An 8,918-nucleotide genomic window follows, 5' to 3' on the forward strand; every position below is an offset into this window, starting at 1 on the left:
GAAAGAAAGAATAATAAATTTTCTCTCATCCTGGCAAGCTTGCAATCTATCCTTTGTAGCGTGTGCTGTTTTGTTTTAGTCTTGTCACTCTCTTCATTCCACTTAGTTTTTCCCAGTGGTTACTTGATGCTTTCCATCTTTCTTTTTTTTAAAGTTTTTTTTTATGATGGGCACACACTGTGACTCACAAGTCAAGTTGTCGCGAGGTCTGTGACTCACGACTCATGACTTGAATTTAATGACTTGGGCACATCCTTGGTGTTCACTTACATGGAGACCCAGCCATTTTAATGCATGTGCACCATGTGGATGGCACCACTTGTGCATGCTCACTGGGTCCTCAATGCAAAGTATGAGCTAGGCCCAACTTCTGGAAACATTGGCCATGGATATACAGGTGTGTGCCCCTTAGCGACCTTCCGGGTTGCATATGTGATGGCTGCCCCTGGTCAGGAGGCTGCACACCCCAAGTCTCCAAAGCTGAGGGGAGCTCTACTCCCCTTGCCTCCAGAGGCTTTGCATAGCGCCAAGCCCCATTTGACGATAGGGATGCTGGTCTGCATCCCTGTTGTTAAGTGGTGCACAACTGTACATATTTCAATGGCTCCTCAAGATCAAGAGTGTCAGTGTTCCAATTTTGCCCTTTAGAAGTTGCTTGTTTTGGAGATTCATCACTATTTTCAAATCAGGCTCAGTGCTGGCAATAGGTAAGCCTTTACAGTAGCGCCAAACAAGAGCAAACTTGGACAACCCAGCAGATCAGAAGAATAATGTGTTCTCTGGCAAACGGAAGGTCAGTGCAAGAATGGGGAGATTGTGTGTCAGTTGTTCAAAGAACGGAGAGTACAATACATGCCTTTTAGAAAAGAGCCAAACCTGCCAACAAGACTCTGCCTTAAACTGTGCAGATTTCCATTGTCCTCTAAGATCTAGTCCATTGCTTTGCATGCATTAGTTTGTCACAGAAGTGTAACTAAAGGGGCTGTGAGAAATGGCATGTGATTCCTGGCCTCTTTACTTCACTATCTGGGTCATGAACATTTGAATTGTATTCTAATATTGCAGGACCATATCACACCATTGATTTTTTAAGCCAATTTCATCATTGATTTAAATACAGAGTTCTGCGTAAAATCCAATGGCACAATATGGTCCCCAGACATTCACACATCCAGAATATTGACAGCAAAGGAAAACAGAACTGCTTTTGCCTTCCAAAGTCCTTCCCCTTGAAACATTATAATGTACCCCCCAGGCTCCAGCTGTTTCATAATATGCAGTTAAATTAAGTGAAAATGCTATTGAATGCAGGTTATCTCTCTCTTTAAAAAATCCTATATGAACAGTACCCGGGCTTTTAATCAAATAATTTCCTAATGACTCACAGTGGCATCACCATCAACTCATCTCTCACGCCCGACCCCCTCCTCACCACTTTCAGGCCATGCTTTCCTCCCGAAAGCGTTTGGTGCAGCCCATTAAGGAACACTTTAATTCAAGAGAGTCTGGCTGATCAAGAAAAATTAAGCTCCTAATAACAGCAAAATCGAAAGAAATTTGGATAAAATGACTCTCCGCATCACAGATTTTGTTTACTAGTGGGTAATTAATTCTCCACATATGCTGGGAACATCTGTCGCAGTGACCTGCCATACTATCTGTGAAATGACTGCTGTGCAGCTCCACCGCAGGCCATTAGCAACCCTTGGAAAGAAGGCTTCTCCTTCCTGCCCCCAGTCTGGGCAATTTCTACTTTTGCTGCAATATTCCACAAAGCCAGGCTGCCCTCTACTCTTTCCTTCTGTCTCCTCACTCAAAAGCCTATTAAGAAAAACCTGAGTATAAAAAGAGAGGGCAAGCAAGAATGGGTTTAATTTGTGGGTAATCCTATCAACTGGCTTCTTTCGTACCTTTCATTACCTCCAGCTGGTCACATGGGCCCTTGTGAGATGGGAAGAGGGAACAGCACATTAGACAGAGGGCTCCCAGTCTCCTGCTGTTCCTATGGACAGATTCTGACCGTAGGAAACTGCAGAAACGAAACAGAAGAGGTGGGAACATTTTGTAAAAGACCATGTCCCCTGTTTAGAAGAGAATGCCACACTTGAGTTAAGGTAGGCTAGGGACAAGATAGTAGGATCTCCCAAGATCTGATTGAATGCTGTCAGAGCCACGTACTACCAAAAATCCCTGAGAAGAACACAAGGTCAGCCTGAGCCACCTCCAATGTAAACACAGAGAAGATTCAAGAAAGTTTTCCTCCATTTATCAGTAAATAAATTATATTTGTGAACTCTCTCCCCCCCCCCCAAAATTCAAACACTATAGGGTATTGGGCTTCTCATTCCCAATCAGATCCTATCATATACCTGAGTTATTTTAACAACTTGATAATGACATTACTGATGCTGCTCATAGGAACAAGGAAACATTGGGAGTTTTTAAGGGCACAGTATGCTCCACATGAACTGAATGTGTATCTTAGAAAGTATCCTTGAATGCTCACAGGTGTTCAGTAATAGATATGTGAGGGTTCCTTGGAAGATAAATTGATGTGGTGTTTCCTGAAGACCACTTTGATATTATTATTATTATTATTATTAACAGTATTTATATATGCAATAACATATTTGCTATCAAATATCAACTGCCCCACTTCAAATACAGAAATCAAGTACAGTCAGATGTCAGAAACATTCAAGGATCACTTTTGGGATCAAATTTACTTGAACTCTGTCAGTGATCCTTACTACAACATTTTTATGGGGTAGGTCAGTATTATTGCCCCCTTATTGCAGATGGGGGGCAATGGGGGTGGGAGATTGAGGCTAAGGGATCATAATTTGCCAAAGACAATACTGTGAGTTAATGGTAGGAGTAAAATGTGACTAGAAGACATCCTGGTTCACAGCTCAGTCTCTTACAGCATAATCTTACACAGGTTTACTCCACAAGTACTCCTTGTGTTCAGTGGTGTTTACCCTCAGGTAAGTATGTATATCATTGCAGACTTTCAGTGCAAGTGAATGCCTATCTACTTAAAAGTAAGTGGCATGGTGCTGAGTGGAATTTACTCCCATCAAAATGTGCATAGGATTGCAGATTAGGGCCCAGTCCTATACCTAGCGCCAGCTCTGAGCCTACACCAGTGTTGCGTGCCATAAACATGCTGTAAAGCACGTTTACAGCACCTGGAGAGTAGGGAGCACTGGCATTGGGCTGGCGCTAGTCAGGTGCCAGGCCCGAGCCAGCAGGAGGAAGACACGCTGCTGCTGGAGTTAAGTGAAATTGCTGGATGGCGATTCAACCTCTGGGGTGGAGGAGGGCAGAATGAAGGTGGGACAAGGGAGGGGTGAAGGAACTGGGGCAGGAGGGGGTGGGACCTGTGGAGCCCTGCTCCACTGGATCCTGAACTCTGTTTTGGGCCAGAAGGCCCAATACAGAGGCTCTTGAGTCTGCACCAACAAAATAGCCAGCACAAATGTGAGGAAACCCATTGCAAGGGCCAAAGCTGTTCTCAGGAGAAGGGGGACAAAAGCCCCGTTCCCCCAAGGAGACTCCTGGTGACTTTTCAGCACTCGCTGGATACAGTGGTAGCTATTGGTGCTGCTATTCCAAAACATAGGATAGGGCTGCCTGTCATTCCCGAGTCAACTAGATTTGAACCCATAATGGTGGGTACTGAACTCACCAAGAAGAAGTTTTTGCTGAGCTGCTTTTTCCATTCAGTTCCCACATGAGGAGCAGGACCAGGAGGAAAAACCATCAGAATAACAAATAATTCCTGTATTACTTTGGCACAGATAGCATGGAAGGGTCTGATCTTTTCCTTCTTTTCTGACAAGCCATCTCCTCTCCAACCACTCCAGAATCAGCAATTCATTCTTCATTTCAAGCTCCTTTGTCCTGACTGATTGTCCCTCATTTTTCTTGATGGCTTTTATCTGAAAGATCTGTGGATCACACATTTCTTTCTAAAGACCAGTAATGTAAGAAGGCTCTATAAGCATTACAACTCCAGCTTGGTGTTTTGAATGCATCCTGCTGACTCTGACCTGAGGCCAAAACCCACACTTTGCTTCTATATTTTACATTCTAACATATATGACCTGATTCTTTTTTTTCAAATTTTTAATAAAGTTATCCACATACACCCCAGAATGAGAAATGCTGAATTTGTCATAGGTTCCCTACATTTCAGGAGATACAACAAAGTTCAGATGTGGAACTTTTAAGTCACAAGCTTGGGCATATTTCCTAAGCAGTGAAAACCCAATGCAATGGCCTGATTTCCAGACATAAGACTTCAACCTGAACCAGACATTCCTGCACTGGACTGCAACTTTAGCCTTTTGTTCACATTTTAGGAATTCCCAGTTCCCTTTGCTTGAAATCAGCACTTTGGTGGCCAAGCTCTGCTCAAATGCCAGCGCATAATCAGACACTCAGAATTTCAAGCATTGCCTTCAAGGGCATGCAGGTAATATTTTCTATGGAGAAGCAACTTTATTTATCCCCATAGGACTAGATTAAGCGAGAAAGGGGAGAGAACACCTGCATCTCTACTAGGACACCTGCTTTTACAATGAATGCCACATTGCTAGCACAGCCGCAGTCTGTCAGCTACGGGGGGGGGGGGGAGTTGCAGACTGCAAAAAAAATTAGTCTGAGAGATCACAATGCTGGCAGCAGAACTTCAACTCCAGCAAAGAACTCACCTGCACCCTTGCACTTCCTGTCAAAAAGCAGTGCAGTGCTTGCTGTTTTAATAAAAATCAGTTATATTTAATAGCATCTTATTTGTATTCTTGTGTGTGTGTGTCCCCTCTCGTGACATGTTTATTTTGCACTGGAACTCAGGCTTAATGTGCAGGTATTATTGCCAGTGTGAGCTCTTTGGCTCTTTGATTTAGATTGCCTTACCATCTTGATGCCAAATTAAAGAACGCAAGCAGTATGCCAGTAAAGAAGGGTTTGTTTTTCCCTTCCTGCTTTGAGATTGGAAAATCAGTTCTCTAGACAGCATGACCAGTGCTGATATCTGATAGAGCCCTGCCTGTGGTATCACAGGCTGAGCCCATCACAAGAATAGTGAGCATGGGTTGATTGTGACCCAAATAGTGAGCATGGCAGAGTTGATTTGGATAGAGAGGATGCTGGGGAGGGAGGGGCATCGTAAACATAAGAAAGGAACATAGAGTTGTAAACTTGGAAGGACAACCATGCAGTTATGTTCAATAGAATTAAAAAGTAAAAGCAATGGGCAGGCCAATCCTTCTTAATCCCGGGTCAGTGTTTCTCAAACTGTGGGTTGGGACCCACCAGGTGGGTTGCGAGCCTATTTCAGATGGGTTCCCATTCATTTCAATATTTTATTTTTAATGTATTAGACTTGATGCTACCATGGTATCTGACTGCATTTGGGGAAATGTTACAGACCTGTACTTTGAACAAGCCACTATGTATATTCTTTTAACTCCTGGATAACTGTGGGTAGGATTGCAGCCTAGGCTTGTAAAAAATTTTCCTGCTTGATAAAGTCACTTCCAGTCATGACATCACTTCCAGTGGGTCATGGCAGATTCTCATTCTAAAAAGTGGGTCCCAGTGCTAAAATGTGTGAGAACCGCTGCCCTGTATAGCAATGCAATGGCACCAATGTGGCATCCACTTCATCCTGCAGAGGAGTGTTGGCCTCCAGAGGCCTCCTTGGGGCAAGGGATCATTTGTTCCCAATCCTCCCTCCTCCTCACCCACCCTGTTCTGCCCACCTCACACCTTCCTTCTACCCTCTGTATGGTCTTACCTTGGGCAGCAGGCACCTGTGATCCACTGCTGCACAAAACCGGCTACTCACTGCTTCCAGCAGCAGTCCAGATGGTGCACTCCACCGTGTTGCCTTTTGCGACAGCTGGAAAGCTCCTAGCACTGTCAGAACGCTTGTTCCTATGACACTAACCACTATTAAGACTGGGCCATAAAGTATTTAGTTACTCACGACCAACTATCTGGTGTGGAGAGGAAAACAAATAGCTACTCAGCTATTGATGAAGAAAAAAAAGGACTACAGGTGCCCTCCCAATCCATGGAGTCAGTTGTCTGCAGTTCTCAGCAAAGCCCCCCCCCCCATCCCCTGCACTCATAACCTTCCATTTTCTTCATTAGCAGGTATGTTTGTTGCTTTTACAGACACTAGAACAGGGACACGACAAGCAGGTAGGCAGCCTGCATGCTAGAGGGACACAATCAAAACATTAATAGGTAGCAGAAAGTTTTGTGCTGCAGTGGAGAGGTGCAACTTCTCCATTATTATTAAAACCAGTTCACAGCTTGTTCATGTTCCCTTCTCCATCTCTCTCACTGATTCTTCCCTATATATCCCCCCTTTTCAGATTAACATCCTAAGGTAAACATGGAGTTGAGAAGCCCACATTTATCTTGCCACATGTAGTTCCACTCTCCAAAAGAGCAAAACCACCATTCAAATATAACCTACAGTAGTTTGAGTACCTCAGCCCAGAGCCCCACCTGCACTCCACAGGATGTGTGAAGCTCCCTGGCTTCCAAGGGCAGTCCCATTCTTTATAATAGAGGGCTCAAAGCCACACTCACAAGGCAATGTACAGATAGACCTGCTTCCTCCATTGAAATAAATGGGGCAGCCTATGCAAATAGGAAATGGTTGCAATTAGGGCATCAGTTCCAATAAGAATCAGCTGAAGTTTCCTTGACAAAGAAGGGTACTGAGAGTTAGCTTTGCAAAAGGAGAAGAAATACAGAGTGTGTACTGTTCTCTCTACCACTGATATCAGTGGGACTTTACAACTGCTTCTCTTTGGCTGGATTGTGCCCTAATTTATCGGTGCAATATTGTATTACACTTAGGATTTCTATGCTTTTCTGTAAATTAATTTAGAGGTTCAGAGGTATAATTCTCTTAAGAAATACAATGCAAAAATCACTGCCTAGGTATAGAGAATTAAAAGCTTTAAAAACAGTGATGTAGTCAAGGACAGTGATGGGAATACTCAGGAGAGCTGCATATAATTATCTGCCATTTATAGGGTTATTTTCTTCATCACATACAGAACAAGCAGGATTACTGCGTACTACTAGGACAGGCATTCTAGGGAGGGTAGCGCGAGGTGCTCATGTTCTTTGTGCATGCAAATGAACGTGAGCATTGTTTCCTGAAATGAGGTGAGACAGAAATGTGTGTGTGTGACAGAGAAAATAAAATTGATAAAGCTACATTGGTTTAATTGTTCTGTTAGCTTTCATGTTTGTTCGTTCATGTCAACATTTGCTGTAATATTGGTTCCAAAATTTCTCTCTCTCTCTCTCTCTCTCTCTCTCTCATATTCTGTGCATGCATGCATATCCTGTGCTTACCATGACTTCATGTCTTCACCATCGGTGCAAAAATGCATAATAATACAGATGAGATGTCTTTAACACACACAGAGTACACTTCAGAGTACACTTATGGAGTAACCAGTTTCCAACAATTATACGATACATCTGGAATCTGGAGGTAAGACTTCCCGGTCACAAAGCACGTTGCTTTCATTAAACTGTGAAACACACAACCTATGTTTCTGGCCTTCTTAACTTTTTTATACATCTTTTAGTTTTACAGGCTTGATTCCTCGGTGATTTGCTCTTTTACTCTTTTAATCTGGCTACTGTTTTTTGGCCCTGTAGTGTGTTTTTAAATGTTTTTATCTGTTTGTATTAATGTTTTTTTTTAAATTCTATTGTTTTTTAATATGTTGTTAGCCGCCCTGGGTCCCGTTAGGGAGAAGGGCGGGATAAAAATAAAGTTTTATTATTATTATTATTATTATTATTATTATTATTATTATTATTATTATTATGTTTTTTAGAGAGAACTAGTGATAAGGCTATTGAAGAATGCCTTATTACAGAACTCTTTATCAGTCAAAATAGAAACGTAGCAGCTAATACGATGAAGAACATAGCAGAGAATCATGAAAACTGCCCCAGTTTACCTTTTTGTTGCTGCTGTTGTATCCCACCATATTATAAGGGCCAAAGTCAGCCTTCAGGAGTGACACCAGGGGCCAGTCAGGTTATGTAGTGAACATTCCCAGAGGGGGCCACTGAGTTTTGCAGGACATCTTAATGTGCCATGTGAGCTGCCCCTTCCCCTACCATTGGAGCCATTCTGGGTGGTGAAAGCAACGCAGAGACATGTCTTCCCCATTGCTGTCACTGCCTGGAATGGCTCTGAAGATGAGGGGGAGGAGCAGCTTACATGATATGTAGAGGTGCTCTGCAAAGCACTACGACCCCCCCCCCCCGAACACCACTGGGGTTATGCCCAGACCTTGGGACAATATCTATTACAGGACCTTCACACCTGGGACAACCCATGAACCTCTAGTATCAGCAGCAGTATTTCCATGTGCACCGCCAAAGGGTACCAAGAAGAACCCATTGCTTTCCCCTCCCCCACAGCCACCTGTAGACAAACTGTAGACAGCGTGCATCAGGTACCTGTAACAAGCTCCTAAAAGATTATTAAGACATAGGTACAGAAAGCTGCAAATAGAATCAGAAGCATGGGAGGGACAGGGTGTTACACCCTTGCTCTGCTGTTTGTTTTGCCACTCCAAATCATGCTCCCCAAACTGCCACAGGAGGAAAGGAGACATCCACCAATGGAAAAGCACTTTGAAATGAGTTACTTTATCAGAAAAAAAAGCCCCACTGAGAACAAAATAAGTGCACCCTCTGCCTCCACCTACTTTGCAGCCTCTCCTAACTGCTTTTCTTCTTTTCTTTGCCTGGAAATTTTGTACACAAACATGCTGTGTAACATCTAGTTTGTCTCTAAGAACTATCACCTCAGCTTCCAATGCCTGTTCTGAAATCTGATTAGGAATGCCTGTGAT

This window comes from Tiliqua scincoides, chromosome 1, assembly GCF_035046505.1.
Source record: "Tiliqua scincoides isolate rTilSci1 chromosome 1, rTilSci1.hap2, whole genome shotgun sequence".
NCBI lineage: Eukaryota > Metazoa > Chordata > Lepidosauria > Squamata > Scincidae > Tiliqua > Tiliqua scincoides.